The sequence below is a fragment of the Nicotiana tabacum genome, chromosome 8, assembly GCF_000715075.1.
Source record: "Nicotiana tabacum cultivar K326 chromosome 8, ASM71507v2, whole genome shotgun sequence".
In the NCBI taxonomy this organism is placed as follows: domain Eukaryota; kingdom Viridiplantae; phylum Streptophyta; class Magnoliopsida; order Solanales; family Solanaceae; genus Nicotiana; species Nicotiana tabacum.
Genome location: NC_134087.1, coordinates 166,415,909 through 166,432,979, shown reverse-complemented (window position 1 = coordinate 166,432,979; position 17,071 = coordinate 166,415,909). Strand labels below are relative to the sequence as shown.

At 41.3% G+C, this 17,071-nt stretch overlaps 1 long non-coding RNA gene across 1 annotated transcript; it reads right to left on the bottom strand.

Annotated features, from left to right (window-relative positions):
* Window positions 1-628: 628 nt before the first annotated feature.
* LOC107792585 (uncharacterized) lies at window positions 629-2,755 on the bottom strand. Its single transcript, XR_001649578.2, has 3 exons — window positions 2,539-2,755; window positions 1,935-2,258; window positions 629-853 (listed from the first exon to the last, which is right to left on the bottom strand). It is a non-coding gene; the product is annotated as an uncharacterized LOC107792585 (long non-coding RNA).
* Window positions 2,756-17,071: the final 14,316 nt, after the last annotated feature.

Sequence of the window (17,071 nt, the reverse complement as noted above, 5' to 3'; positions counted from 1 at the left end):
AGCTCTAGGTTCATAGGTACTATGTGTCATAAGCAAGTTTAGCAGAATCTTGCATATCGGTACGGAGACATCTGTACTTATTTTTGAGAGACTATCACTACTAGAAAATTCACCTATGGCTACACATGGAAAACCGTTGCAACAGATAGTTAAACTGTTGCCATAGATGTATTGCAACGCTTCAGCAACCGTTCCACAATCTGGCGTGCCTATAGAGCTTATGGAACGGTTTTTGGAACGGTTCAGATAACCGTTGCTATAGTATAGTCTATCGCAACAGTTTCCCTCGTCTTACTGGAACGATTATTCTTATCTACTGCAACGGTTGATTTCCGTTATCATAACATTAAATGCAACGGTCATTAATCGTAACTATATCTATTAAACTGTTACAACTATTATAGAAATGGCAACGATTTCTTTAAGATATTGCCATAGTTGAGCTACCTACTGCAACGGTTTTTAGATTATTTTGAAACGTTTGCATGTCCTATGGCAACGGTTCTGTTAGCTGTTGTAACAGTTTAATTGAATTGAAAATATTGCCCCTTGTTGTGAATAAAGATTTACATATATATACAATAATCTATAGAACACTAAAATTCATATAAAAAATAAAAAGAAACTATTTTTAATCCAAATTATCCAACAAGCTATAATAATAAATCCATAGATAATTGTTACCAAGTACATACATTTGATATTTCAAGAGTTAAAAATTTTAAAATGTTTTGATAACAAACATTCCTAGAAACCGCCACATGCATCTACAACAATCAACAATTCAAAATTCTCTTAAATAGGTCTAGATCTTCATCACTGCCTCTGTCTTCCATTTCTTCATCTACTCTACCTACAAAAGAGTATAAATAAAATCATTATCCTTGAGAAAAGTATTAGAAAGAACAAGTAGACTATAAGCAGACTAAGCGAAGAATATCTCTATAGGAGATTTCCTTATGCTTATCCTCTGATTAAACCCGCTAGTTACATATTCCTTACTTGACGAATGTTTGTTGTAAGTGACATCCTAGTTTGGAAACATGGTGATAAATGACTAAGAAGAGTAGAACTATTTATATTAGTGTTTATGCAGGGCTTTAAATCCCAGTTCAATCAAAATTCAAAGTTCTCTGAACATTAGAAGCATGCACACAATATAATATATACTCTCTAAAAGAAAGCGAGAGAGGGAAACAATAGGGAAGGTAATGATATAGTGTACCAAGCCAATCGAGAGATGTGCTCAGATAAAAATTATTTTTTCTCATTACTTATGATAAACGTCACATTCCCCTTTAGCTATTCCATCCATTGCAGAGAACTATGGCAACGTGAATACGGTTTGAAAAAAGTTGAGATGTAATCATTATGTAATTTTAGTGAAGAACATGAAAATGCCACTCAATCCTAAAGTGTCTTTAATTAAGACTTGATTGTGAACTACTTGGTGTTTGCAGATTAGCCTCAGAAATAGAAGATACTATCAGATTTATGGTCTGGCTACTTAAAATGCTTACCCGAGTGAGGTGCTTGGGCTAAATCCTAAATCTCCCACGAAACAAACACCTCCACCCACCCCACACACACCAAAGAAACTAAGCATCCATGTTTGTTTTCTATTACTCCTACTTTTAGACCATATCTAGCAAAATCCAGAATCTCAAACCTTGACAATTAAATAAGGGCAATTCCTCAAAACCGAAAACCAACGTGAAACCCATCTCCAATCAACCCCGAAACAACTCCAAAACCCATCCAAAACTCCCTTAAAATGACTTCACAAACAACCTATTCTCCATTATAAATATCCTTTAAAACTAGTAAAACATTGCCGAAAAGAGAGAGACCGAGAGAGCGCACAATGGTAGAGAAGCAACATAAAAAATAGGAGAAGAGGAAAGAGAAGTGTGTAACCTTTGATACGGACTAACCTTGATTGTTACTGCCAGCGGATGGACGATTGATTTGTTGAATAGCAGCTTATTGTGTAGAAGAAGCTTCACCAGGTGCAAGAGCACTGAATATTAGCATGTCAGATCAAGTCTTCAAATCGGGGTTGAGACGTTGAAGTCATGTAACAACGTTCATCATAATATCTTGTTCCATAGCTTCCTTTTGTGCATTCAACTTTTCTAGCAATCACTGTAACCAACCCCATCTCTTCGACAGCTTGATTTCAACGAACACAAGTTCTAATCATTTTCAGTTGCACACGACTTATATCATCCTTTTAAACAACAAGCTCTTTTCATTCACTATCAAAATAATGTGAAGGAAGCTTACAAAAACACCGAAATTTAAACAAAAACACAAAAAACCAACCCACGAGCAACCAACCCAGAAATTTAAACAAAAACACAAAAAACAACCCAGAAATTTAAACAAAACAAATTAAAAAAGCTGCTAAAAATTAAGCCTTCAACACCCACACGAGTTAAGATATCAAACTAGATTTGTGATGGCCATTATGCATACTTAATTGCAACAAAGAACAAGAAATTAGAAATCAAAACTCGAAAGAAGAGAGCTGTTTACCGATTTTTAGATTTGGAGAAACTCTAAAGGATTAATTAGCACGCCGCTCTGTTGTTGAGCCTGGAGTCCGAAATTAAGCCTTCCAATTAACAATTTTTAGATTTGAAGAAACTGTTGATGGATGAGCTTGGATCGAGTCCGCAATTTCCTGGACAAGATCGAGTCTGAAATCGCCTCTGTATCTCGTTATATCCGATATGAAAACTAAAATTAGGGGTTTATTAGATATAAAAGCTAAAAACTAAAAAATGAAAATCAGATTGTGGGCCCCTTTAATTTTAGTGGGTATAAAAAATTTGGGTGAAAAATAAGGAGGGAATTAATGACCGTAACAATAGATATAACTGTTACCATAGATAGATTTATTGCTACAGTTATACAAAACGTTGCCATAGATACCTCTATTGGAACAGTTTTAAGACTATTGCAACGGTTTGGTTGCTAAGTGTCCCGATAGTTCCAATAATTTTTTGTAATGGTTAAAACCGTAACAATATGCCATCTATAGCAACGGTTACTGATCCGTAGCAATAAAAAGCATTGCCATAGCTCCAATTTCTGGTAGTGTATGGAACTATTAGGAAACTTCACTTCTTTCATTCTTATTCTCTCATAGATGGTAATGACACGAGCTGTAGTTACCGATTATGCTGCCTTCAAAACCGGTGTTGTTAGAAGCCGGGGCAGAGGCCAAGGAGGAGCACATGCTAAAACTAGAGCACCTGCTAGAGCAGTAGCTGAGGAGCCACCACTAGCTCCGGTCGGGGGACGGGCACCAGAGGTGCCTAATGCTACCCCTGGACTTCAGGAGACTTTCGCGTAGTTCCTGAGTATGTTTGGTACATTGGCTTAGGCATGATTGATTCCGGCTACACCAGCTACTTCACAGACTAGGGGAGGAGCTCAGACTCCGGCCGCCCATACTACAGAGCAGCGGACTCATGTTGGTCAGACTTTGAGTGTTATAGAAGTATAACCTGTTATCATGGTTTAGCCTAAGGTCAGGCCAGAGGCATTGGAGGAGGAGTAGAAGATGCTTTAGAGGTTCAAGAAGTATGACCCTCCTACTTTCAGTGGCGCTTCTACTGAGGATGCGCAAGGTTTTCTAGATAAGTGCCACCGTATTCTCTACACCATGGGCATTGTAGAGGTGAGCGGAATTACTTTTACTACATTTCAACTATTAGAAGCAATGTATCGATGGTGGCAGGCTTACGATAAGGGTAGGCCAGTTGATGCAGTCCCACTTACTTAGGCTCAATTTTCAGAGATGTTCTTCAGAGAGTTTGTTTCTCAAACCCTTCGGGATGCGTGGGGCACATAGTTCGAGCAGCTACAATAGGGAGCTATAAAGTGTCGGAGTCGCCATCATATTCAGCAAGCTATCCCAACATGCACCTACCTTGGTTTCTACAGTCAGATAGCAAGTCTGTAGGTTTATCGTAGGGCTCAGTTATGGTATTAGATTTAGCATGGCTTGAGAGATGGAGACAGATACCATATTTCAGCAGGTTGTAGGAGATCGCTCGAAGGATAGAGGGTGTGCGGGGCCAGGAGAGGGAGGACAGGGAGGACAAGAGGCCTCGTAGACTGGGAGGATCTACTGATTCTTATTTAGGAGGTAGGGTGCATCATGGTAGAGGTTTTGTGGGTCAGCCAATTCAGTTTGTACTTCAGGTTTCACGTGGTGCTTCAGATATCCATGGGTCCCAGAGTACCCGTTTAGGGCAGCTTCCACAGCCACATCAGCGTAAAGGTTACTTTGAGTGTGGGGATACTAGGCACATGATGAGTGCTTATCCCAGACTTCGGGCGAGTGTACAATAGCAGAGTATTCAGTCTATGGGTTCCGCTGTGGTTGCTGCTATACATGCACTGCCAGCTAGGGGTGGAGATCATACGGGTAGAGGTCATCCTAGAGGGGCAGGCCAGGCCCATTGTTATGATTTTCCTGGTTGGATTGAGGCTGCTACACCATATGATGTCATTACATGTATGGTTACGGTTGGTTATAAAGATGCCTTAGTGTTATTTCGATCCGACCCCATTTCTTAGTAAGATTCCTCCTACCTTGCTTCATGTATGGTTGTGTTTAGTGATTCTTGTACTCTGCTTATATGTTCACGCTAGTTGAGGAATTCTATTATGATAACCCGTGTCTATAGTTTTGGTTTGGTCGCTATTGAGGGTCACGAGGCTTGGGGTGGACTTCCTGCTAGTGAATACAATAGGTTTTGATGTGATTTCTAGGTGGTCTGACCACGACTTGTGATTTGGGTGCTCTACAGGTATGGGAAGTCTATTACGTGTTGTGGTTTTGGTTCCACGGGATTGAGTTAGTAAAGTGTTTTAGTTGTTGAGATATTTATCTTACTTGTGATTCCGAGTTGAGGATGGGGATTTGGTGTTCTTTGTGGATAGGTGTGTTTGTACTGGGCTATGTGCCGTCGTGAGGTTATGTTAGGGTAAGATTTGTTACAGTTGTTGTGTGTGTCTTGTTTCTTCCTTGTGGATTGGATCCGTAGTATGATATCGATGGGGAGTGATACCTGTTGGACTTGTTTGATAGTTCTCTTATATGTTTCTTCTTTCATGTTCAGTCATATTCGGGTTGTGCTTTTTGGGATTGAATTGCGTTTGATGTGGCTTGTTGGTCGGGTGAGTAGTTATGAGCTTCACATGTTTCTCGCATCATTGTCAGTGTTGGAAAGGTTTGGAACAAGTTTCTAGTTGATATTAGAATATTTTACGGGTTTGGTAATGGACAGGTATTGTGGTCGGAGTTATTGCTATGGCCATATGGGTGGTGTGTTATGTCGTGTGGTTATATATTATGGATGTATGCATGAGTCATTACAACTAGTTGAGGATTTTACAGTGTGTTTATGTGAGAATAGGGCCCTTGGTGGATGTTGAGATTCGATTCTAAGGCTTATCAACATGCTTGGAAGGAATAATCTTCGATTGAGATGATGTTGTCAGGCTTATGTGGATTGGGTTGACAAAGGATCACCCGCGTGTATGAGTATGAAGAGTTTATACGGTGATTTGATGGCTTGGGAAAGACTCTTGGCATATTCGAGGACGAATGTGTGTTTAAGAGGGGGAGGATGTAATAACCCTACTGGTCGTTTTGAGCTTTAGCATTCCATTCAGTGGTTCGAGGTTTTGAGTGGCTTCATATTGTGTATTATAACTTGCGTGTATGGTCAGATTCTATTTTCGGATGTTAAGAGATAGATTTGGATGAGTGATCCTCATTTTAGAAGCTTAAGTTGGAAATGTTGACCAAGGTTTGACTTTTGTAAATATGATTCTGGAATGGTGCTTCGATGGCTCCGATAGGTTCGTATAGTGATTTTGTACTTGGGCATATGCCCAGAATTAAATTCGGAAGTCCCTAGGTTGATTATGTTTTGCCGAAAGTTGGCAATTTGAAGGTTTAGAAATTTCTTAGGTTTGACTATGGTTTGACTTTATGGCTATCGGGTTCGAATTTCAATTTGGGGACTTGGAAAAGGTCCGTTATATTATTTAGAACTTGTCTGAAAAGTTTGAATTTATTCTGAGTTGATTTGATAGGAATCAAACGCGTGGTTGTGTTTTTAGAAGTTCTTAAGTTTTCAATGTAAATTTCATGCATTTTTTATGTTTGACCCGTGTTTCTAGATATTATTTTTGTATTATAATAGTGCAAACAAGTTTGTATGATGTTTTTAGACTTGTGTCGATGTTTGGTGTGGAGCCCCGAGGGCTCGGTGAGTTTCGGACGTGTTCTATAGAGTTTCGTAGAAGGTTCAGATTTGCTGGTATTTCTGATCTCGCATTTGCGAGGAAAGGGCCGCATTTGCGACTATCACTTTTGTGAACAAGTCGCCGCATTTGCGAAGAAGTTGGGGACTGGCAGGCTTTGCATTTGCGAAGCCAGCCTCGCAAATGCGATGGCGGCCTGGGTTGTGGGGAGGTCGCTTTTGCGACCAACTGGCCACTTTTGCAAAAGGCCAGGTTTCGCATTTGCGACATATATTGTCGCATTTGCTATGTGTGCAGAACTGTCCAAGCTTTGATTTTTGTGACGACCCGGCCAATCATCTCATGAGTTACCGCTCCGTTTTCCCCATTTCTGCTTCATTATGCTTCGTTATCCGTGTTTTATGTGATCACATTGAGTAGTTTGCGTTCGGAGTGGATTTGGTAAGAAATGAGACACTTAGTCTCTTTTAAGAAGGTTTAAGTTGGAAAAGTCAACCAGATGTTGATTTATGTGTTAGAGGGCTCGGATATGAGTTTCGATGGTTTGGTTAGCTTCGGGAGGTGATTTATGACTTAGGAGTGTGATCGGAATTGGTTTTGGAAGTCCGGAGTAGAATTAGGCTTGAATATGCGAAGTTAGTATTTTGGCGATTTCCGGTTGGTTGGCGAGATTTGATCAGAGGGTCGGAATGGAATTACGAGAGTTGTTGTTGCTTCGTTATGTCATTTGGGATGTGTGTGCAAAATTTCAGGTCATTCGGACATGGTTTGGTTGGGTTTTTGATCGAAAATGTATTTCGGAAGTTTTTAGAAAACTTAGGCTTGAATTCGATGTGAAATGATGGATTTGGCATTGTTTGAGGTGTTTTGATGATTGGAACAAGTTTGAATGAGGTATTGGGTTGTGTTGGTGCTTTTGGTTGAGGTCCCGGGGGCCTCGGGGTGATTTCGAATGGCTAACGGGAAGTTTGGAACTTGAGGGATTGCAGATTTTTCTGCTGCTTCTGGTGTTTTCACACCTGCGGTTTAGGGACCGCATGTGCGGTATCGCAGATGCGTTGATTGGATCGCAAAAGCGGAAAGGCTGAGGAAGGCCTGGAACTGCAGATGCGGAAGGGGGACCGCACCTGCGGAGCCGCAGAAGCGGCTAGTGGACCGTAGATGCGGTGTTTGTCCATTAAGTGAAATTCCGCAGATGCGGAGATATGACCGCAGAAGCGGTACTGCAGAAGCGGCTATTTGACCGCATATGCGGTTATGTCTGGGCAGAAGGTATATATGTTTTTTCTTCGCGATTTTTGAAGGGTTTAACCATTTTTAACTTCGGACTTAGAGTTTTTGGGCAATTTTGAAGAGAGATTTCAAGTGAACTTCGATAAGGTAAAGATTTTGGACTTAAAACACACTTCTATGGTGGTATTTCATGAATTAGGACTGAAATTTAAGGAATTAATGGACTAAAAATGGAGGTTTAGGGCTTGAGTTTAAGAGGGCTTAAATTAAGGATTTGAGGGGTTAATTGAACTCCGATTCTGGTGTTTTTGATATGTATGAACTTGTGGGGAGAGAAGGAATCTAATGATGTGAAAATTTCTGAGTTTCGAGAAGTGGTCCCGGGGCTCGGGTTTTGCTAATTTCAGGATTTTTGATATTTTCGATTGTTTTCGCTTGGGCTTTGTTCTCTTAGCATATTGTGACGTATTCGTTCTGGTTTTGGTCAGATTCGATGCGCGAGGAGGCCGATTTGAGAGGCAAAGGGGTCGCGAGCTAGAGATTTAGCCGGATTGAGGTGAGTAATGAATGTAAACGATATCCTGAGGGTTTGAAACCCCGAATTTGTATATCGTAGTGCTATATTGAGGTGAGACACGCGCTTGATGATGAGCATGGGGTCGTTTACAATTGGGGATTGTGACTTAGTCCGTCCCGATTGATGATTTTACCGCGTATTTGATTGAAACTTATTTGTTATTATCATTATTTGGACTGATTGTTATATTTGGGCTTCGTGCCAACTATTTGAACCCTCCGGGGATTTTTATCATTATTTCCTCACTGTGTTGTGATAATAGATTAAATCTAGTTAATTTGGCGATTGTTTATGCCCCCACTTGATTATATTCCAATATCATAATATGGTTAATTGATGAAAAATAGGCTCTAATTGTAAATTGTATACCTTGCAGGATGAGGAGCCTATGTGATGCCTTAAAAAGTTGTGATTGGAACCATTTTGGAGCAAGAAAGACCCCTTAGAGCTGAGTACGCTTGAAGACGAGGAAAAGAAGTGATGAAACACAGAACAGGACATGCACGCCCAGGTGCGCGACTACGCTCCTTTTAGCGCGTCCATGACAGAATCTCAGCCAACTAGCACGGCCAGATGCGCGTCCAGGTGCGCGGTCGTGCTAGTCCAAAATCCGGGAAGAGTTATTTAGGGGCAGAATTGGAAATCTGGAGGAAAACTTGCTTAACCTATATAAAGTCAAGCTCTCCCAAGGAACAAAAAGGGAGGTTTTCAGAGTCTAGTGCAAGAAATAGAGAGGCAAGAGGCAAGGAGGAGATTTGACCATCAAGTTCTTCTTTTCTTCTCTTGATTTTTGCTATTTGTGATGAAATTGAACCTATTTGTGATGAACACTAGTATGAGTGGCTAAAACCCATTGTTCTAGGGTCATGGGTGAAACATGAATGTTGTTGTTTGAAGTTTAATTTGACAAAGTTGGTTTATCATATTGGGTTGTTTATTTAATTCTGTTTTTAATTATTTTGCTGAGTAGCTAATAGTGAAATACTATCTACGAATCTTTAGTTGAACTCGAAAGTGGAAACCTTAGATTGCATATAGAATTAAATAGAGCAAGTTCTTGAACCCGGGCCTCGAGGAATGGATTAACAATTGGGATAGACATATACCCAATTGCCTTGCTTGGTTGAAATACAGGAATTGTAAATGCATTCTTGTTAATCTTAATTCCATAGACATATAGGCATTTAGTTAACTTGAATAGGTGAGTAAGAACTCGACAGATTCTTATGAGTAACATTAACCCTGTCAATCAACAATCCAGATAAATCGATTAGTCATTTTAAGCCAAGAACATAACACGATTGTTAACTAGCCTGTGACCCTGGAATATCCTCTCCTACTGTTTGTTACTTGAAATTGTTATTTGTTTGGTTAATTGCTCTAGTTAGATTATTGCTTGGTAGTTTAGGTAGTAAAACAATTACATCTCTATTTTGTAAAACACCTCTTGGATAGACAAATTAATTGAATTTGAATTAGTCAACAGTTAATCATAAGTCTTCGTTGGAACGATACTCTACTCACTACTCTATTACTTGATGATCACGTGCACTTGCGTGAGTGTTTTTGGTCGCAACAAGTTTTTGGCGCCGTTGTCGGGGACTTAGAAATTAGCTACTTAACTGGGTTGAGCTTTTATTATTTATTTATTCAAGTTTTAATTTTCAGTTCACTTTGTTTGTGCTAATACAGGTTTTTTTTCTTGAATGCGAAGAAGTAGAAGCGCAAACAATCTCCTTCCTCTTGATCCCGAAATTGAACAAACACTTCACAGATTGAGGAGGGAGGTGGATGCTAGAACTAGAATTGAAAGAGAGTTGGACATCATAGTTCAACCACAGCCAATTGAGATGGCAGGTAATGAGGAACGCGCGGTGATCGAAGCCGCAAGGCCCAGTCTGGCTAATATGACTTAAACTATTGTGAAGCCTGATATCACTGGGCACTTTGAGCTAAAACAACACATGGTGCAGCTGATCCAATCCACAGGGCTATTTGTGGGCTTACCTCATGAAGACCCGCAGAGGCACATTCAGAATTTCTTCGAAATTACGGACACTTACAATTATCCGAACGTTTCCAAGGACTATGTCAGGCTGACACTTTTCCCCTTTTCACTGATCGGGGAAGCTAAGGAGTGGTTGAATAAGGAACCAGCAAATTCAATCCGCACTTGGGATGATCTGGCAAGGAGATTCTTAATCAAGTTTTTCCCCACTAAGAAAACAAAGATATTGAGGAGTCAAATTCTTGGGTTCGAACAACGAGCTGGCGAGACACTTCGTCAAGCATGGGAAAGGTACAAGAAGATTCTCAGAGACTGTCCTCATCATTGCCAGACGGACGAGGTATTGGGTCACACTTTTGTAGATGGGTTAGATGATGCTTCAAAGATGAATCTTGATTTAGCTTGTGGGGGTAGTTGCATGGCCAGACCGTACAGTGAAATCTAAATCTTGCTGAATAACTTCACTGCTAATGATAATAACTGGCAAGGTGAGGGTGATTCACGAAAGGCAGTTAAGCAAAAATCAACTGGCTTACTTGAGCTCGACGAAGTGTCAGCCATGAGCGCCGATATTGCAAAGCTGGCCAATCAGATGACTAGGATGACAATGCAGCAGCCACAGACAATGCAACATGTACAACAAATGACTATTTGCTACGAACTCTGTGGCAATAGTCATATGAGTGATATGTGCCCCACGAATCCAGAATCCATCTATTATGTGGGGCAACAGAACAGAGATCCACCGAATCAGCATACACAATACGAGAATTCTTACAATCTAAATTGGAGGAATCATCCCAACTTTTCATGGGGTGGAAATCAGCAGAATCAGAATCAGCATAGACCCCAAGGGAGTTTCAATCAGCCTCAAAGACCACCCCAACAAATGAAAGAAAGTACCAATGATTTGCTAAAGAAGTTGTTGATTGACAATCAGCAACTCAGGACCGACTTCAGAAATCTTGAAAGGCAAATGGGGCAGTCAACAACAAATCAAAACACTTGACCTGCAGGCGCTCTCCCTAGTGATACAGAAAAGAACCCTCAAGTGAATGCAGTTACACTTAGAAACGGGAGGGAGCTAGAGGAAGTGCCAAAGAAAAAGAAAGACAAGCCCATACCTGAGGGAGAGTTCATCCCTAAAGTGATTCACGAGCCAAAGAATGCTGCTGAAATTCCAAAGCCAGTGGAGGCCCCAAGGCCACCACCACCTTTCCCCTAGATATTGCAGAAAAAGAATGATGATCGCATGTTCAGAAAATTTCTCTCTATGTTGAGCTAGGTTCAATTGAATATCCCACTTGTTGATGTGCTTCGTGAAATTCCAAAGTATGCTAAGTACATAAAAGATATAGTGGCTCACAAGAGAAGATTAACTGAATTTGAGACAGTGGCACTTACTGAGGAGTGCACTTCGAGGGTCCAAAATAATCTCCCTAAAAAGCTTAAGGATCCTGGCAGCTTCACGATTCCTGTGCGCATTGGTAATATTGATGTGGTCGTGCTCTTTGCGATTTGGGGGCGATCATAAATCTGATGCCCCTATCTTTGTTCAAGCAATTGGGCCTGGGAGCTCCAAGGCCCACTACTGTGTGTTGCAGCTGGCTGATAGATCGATAGCACACCCTGAAGGGGTGATTGAAGATGTGTTGCTGCAGATTGGGAAATTCATTTTCCCTGCTGATTTCATTATCCTCAATTATGAGGCTTATGAACTAGTTCCAATCATATTGGGGCGACCTCTCTTAGCTACTGGTGATGCAATATCAAAGTGAGAGAGGGAAAGATGATTTTGAGGGTAGATGACGAGGAAGTAGTTTTTAATGTCTACAAAGTAATCCAACTTATCCGCCACTATGAGTAGCTCTCAATGATATCTGTTGTTGAGGCTGATGAGCAGATTCATGATTCGAGTGTATATCTAGACGATTCTGTAGAGAAAGCACTTATGTTGCTTAATAGCCTGGGGACTGATGAGGAGGTTGAGGAGATGATGCACATCCTTGATACATCTTGTGCGTACATGCAAGGGATATACCCCTTTGAGCCTTTGAATAGGCCAGAGGGACCTTCTCCAAAGCCGTCAATTGAGGAAGCCCCAAAATTGGAGCTTAAACCTCTTCCACCTCACCTGCAATATGCTTATTTGGGTGACTCTGACACTTTACCCGTTATTGTTTCTTCTGACTTGTCTAAATTGCAGGAAGAAAAGCTGTTGAGAGTGCTACGTGAGCACAAGCGAGCACTTGGGTGGACGATGTCTGACATTAAGGGCATTAGCCCAGCCTTTTGCATGCACAAAATCCTCATGGAGGACGGACACAAGCCCAGTGTAGAGCAACAACGCCGACTCAATCCAATCATGAAAGAGGTGGTAAGAAAAGAAGTGATTAAGTGGCTTGATGCAGGTATAGTATTTCCTATCTCATACAGCAAATGGGTAAGCCCCGTTCAATGTGTACCCAAGAAAGGGGGGATGACTGTAGTAGTTAATGAGAATAATGATTTAATACCTACAAGAACTGTCACCGGGTGGAGAATTTGCATTGATTATAGAAAATTGAACAATGCCACCCGGAAGGACCACTTTCCCCTCCCCTTTATTGACCAAATGCTTGATAGATTAGCTGGCCAGGAGTACTACTGCTTCTTAGATGGTTACTCAGGGTATAATCAGATTGCTATAGCCCTAGAGGACCAAGAGAAGACCACTTTTTCGTGTCCTTATGGCACGTATGCGTTCAAGAGAATGCCCTTCGGTCTTTGTAATGCACCTATGACTTTTCAAAGGTGTATGATGGCCATTTTTACTAACATGGTTGAGAGGTTTGTGGAAGTGTTCATGGATGATTTTTCTGTGTTTGGATGTTCTTTTGATAACTGCCTGATGAACCTTGACAAATTACTTGCTAGGTGTGAAGAAACTAACTTGGTGCTAAACTAGAAAAAGTGTCATTTCATGGTACATGAAGAAATAGTTTTGGGGCACAAGGTGTCAAAAGATGGTTTGCAGGTAGACAAGGCAAAGGTGGAAGCGATTGAAAAATTCCCCCCACCGATATCTGTCAAAGGCATTCGCAGTTTCTTGGGCCATGCAGGTTTTTATCATCGTTTCATTAAAGATTTCTCGAAAATTTCCTCTCCCTTGTGCAGGTTGCTTGATAAGGATGTCGCCTTCAAATTTGATGTTGCCTGTCTGAAGGCATTCGAGGAGCTGAAGGGAAGGTTGGTGACTGCACCAATCATAATTGCTCCGGATTGGGAGCAACCATTTGAGTTGATGTGCGATGCGAGTGACTTGGCTATTGGAGCTATTTTGGGGCAAAAGAGAAATAAAATCTTCCACTCCATCTACTATGCGAGCAAAACTCTGAATCCAGCTCAGATGAACTACACAGCCACTGAAAAAGTGTTGTTTGCCGTGGTGTGGGCATTTGACAAGTTCAGGTCATATCTAGTAGGGACCAAAGATATCGTCTACACAGATCATTCAGCTATTAGATACCTGTTTAAGAAGAAAGACGCCAAGTCGAGACTGATTCGGTGGGTCCTCCTCTTGCAAGAGTTTGACTTAGAGATCTGAGATCGCAAAGGAACATAGAATCAAGTGGCTGATCACTTGTCTAGATTAGAAAATCGGAACCATGTAGCTGAAGGGGGTGCAATCAAAGAAACATTCCCTGATGAGCAACTATTGGCAATCACCTCAAGCACAGCCCCGTGGTATGTAGATTATGTGAACTTTATTGCAAGCGGGGTGACACCACCAGAATTGACACCCGATAATAGAAGAAAGTTCCTGCATGATGTGAGTCTTTACATGTGGTATGAGCCATTCTTATACATGCTATGTACAGATCAGTTAGTGCGGAAATGTGTTCCTGAGGAGGAGATGAATGCCATACTTCATAGCTGTCACGCCTCGCCATACGGAGGTCATCATGGTGGAGACAGGACCTCCCAGAAAGTGCTACAATCAGGTTTCTATTGGCCAAAATTGTTTAGGGATGCACACGCCTTTGTTAAAATGTGTGACAGGTGCCAAAGAACCGGAACGATCACAAAGAAGCACGAGATGCCGCTGCAAAATATTCTGGTAGTGGAGCTTTTTGATGTTTGGGGAATTGACTTCATGGGACCGTTTTCGTACTCCAATGGTCATAGGTACATCTTGATGGCAGTCGATTATGTGTCTAAGTGGGTGGAGGCTATTGCTCTTCCCACTAATGATGCAAAGGTGGTGGTAATCTTTGTTAAGAAGCACATCTTCACACGCTTTGGAACTCCCAGAGTGTTGATCAGTGATGGAGGAACGCATTTCTGCAACAAACTGCTGAATAATGTTCTTGCAAAGTACGGAGTCAAGCACAAAGTTTCCACTGCCTATCACCCCCAGACGAGTGGTCAAGTGGAGGTGTCAAATAGAGAGGTAAAGCGGATTCTTGAGAAAACAGTGAATGCAAATAGAAAAGACTGGGCAGGAAAGTTAGACGACTCATTGTGGGCATATCGAACTGCATACAAGACTCCCATAGGTGCTTCTCCGTATAAGTTAGTTTATGGGAAGGCATGTCACTTGCCCGTCGAACTTGAACACAAGGCTTATTGGGCAATTAAAAAGCTGAATATGGATGGGGACATGGCTGGCGAGAAGAGGTTGCTGCAACTCAACGAGCTTGATGAGTTTCGTTTGCACGCATATGAAAATGCCAAATTGTATAAAGAGAAGACTAAGAGGTGGAATGACAAGCACATCCAACATCGAGAGTTTGAGCCAGGACAAGAAGTTCTTTTGTTCAATTCGAGGTTGAAGCTTTTTCCTGGAAAGCTTAAATCTCGTTGGTCAGGACTTTTGTTGTGGTAAGTATGAAGCCTCATGGAGCTGTGGAGTTGCAGGATATGAGTTCAACTGGTACTTTCTTGGTGAATGGTCAAAGGATAAAACATTACAAGGGTGGTGACTTTGCACGTCACAAGACCTCGGTGTACTTGACGGATGCTTGAGAAGGTGTTGAGTCGTGCCGCGACGTTAAATCAGGCGCTGGTTGGGAGGCAACCTAATGACAGTAGTGTAGACACCGGATATTTGACCCTCCTCGAGGATTTTCACATTTTTAGCGTGAATATGTAAAATTGGGGCTAATATAGCCATTTTAACTATTTTACTTTATTTCGTTGCAAAAAGAAAGAATCACAAAAATACATATATAAATTTTAGTTTATGTATTTCTCATAAACTTGAAAAAAATACAAAATTGCACTTTATTTTGGTACTTTATATAATTTCAAAAATAACCAAAAAATGTAGTTCTATTAATGTTTTGTAGTCATCTTAATTTCTTAAAAATACAAAAACTATTACTTTATATTTTTTACCTTTATACAAAAACGAAAATTAAAAAATAGTTTTATTGATATTTTGTAGTTATGTTAAATCTTGAAAAAATATTAAAAAAAGATATAGTTTTGTTTTAAATATTAGTCTTATTTTTGTAGTTATTTTACTTACATAGGATTAGTAAGCAACGTCGTGTTCTTATTCTCGGATCCGGGCAAAAGAATAAAATTCGGGTTCAAACTACCCCCTTTTAGGCCTAATTTTCGGACCTAGCCCATAATAATCCAAGTCCGCCACACGTGGGGAACACGGACGGAATCCCATACACGGGGAACCCCACCACGCGTGGGGAACACAAGCCTCGAACCCCACCACGCGTGGGGCTCATTTTTCTGGACAAATGGGCTAATATACACGGACAGAAAAATTGAAAAAGGGGACGGACAAAAAAAACATTTCAAAGGGAGGGAATTTATGTTTCCACTGTTCATCTTCTTCTTCAAAAGAAGAAGAACCGAAGAACCCTAGCAAACGGACCACCAAACGACCACTCCTTCTTCCTCCGTGAATCCGCCATTGTCACTGGCCCCTACTCCCCCACGTCCAAACCCACCGACCAAACGACCCGCCATAACCATCGCCTTCACCAGTTTCACGCCCAAACACCTACACTAAACGGACCCTTCCACCACCAAAACCACCCTCGACACAGTCCAAACACCACCACCCCTCACGTCCAAAATCACCAGCAACCCGACGCCTGAACCACCGGCCCCGTCGAGCAGCAGCTTCTGCTGCTGCGCCACCTTCCCTACTGTCCAAACATCACTCCGTCACCTTCCCGACTGACCAAACAGTCCACCAACCATTACCGTTACCAGCTAGGCCACCAGCTCCCCGCCACCCGCGAAATCTCCCCAGTTCGACAGCTCCACGCACAGCCCGAACGAAAACCAGCCGTTTCACCATTTCTAGTCCAACGAGTAGCTATCGCTGCGTGCCAAGCAGTCGTTGCTGCGTTTCTGGGCAGCTGTTGGTTGCCGCGATTCTGCCTTGCCGAGTTTTCTGTTTTCCGTCGAGGTCGACTTTGGTCCGAGCTTTCTGTTTTTCCGGTGAGGTTGCTTTTGCTCATCGAGGTGTTTGTCCGAGGTTTCGTCATTGTTTCCTCGTTTAGTGAGGTCAGGTTCGAAGTTTCATCGGGGGCGCTGTTTGTCGTTCTAGGTTTGTTGAGGTTCGAAGGTTAGTGTTCTTCGTCCTCTGTTTCATTTCGTTCGATTCGCATATTATGGTTTAAGATGAATGTCAACAATGCAATCTTTGTCGTTTTTGTTAAAAAAGTTCATCTTATGATTAGTTACTACATATGCTTAAAGTGAATGTGAGAACATATTGTGAACTTAAGTTTTTGTACGAGAATGTCTACTTCTATGCATATATTTGTGTTTATTAAGGGAACAATTTGACATCCAGTGATTTGTTGCGAACATATGTGCTCGCATATATTATGTACTCTCGTTGTAATAGGTATGTGAACGTCTGAATGAAAAATCATGATTACTAGCGTTTAAACCTTATTTCTCATTTTTTTAGTAATAGAAGTTGGGTTTAATAACAATAACAA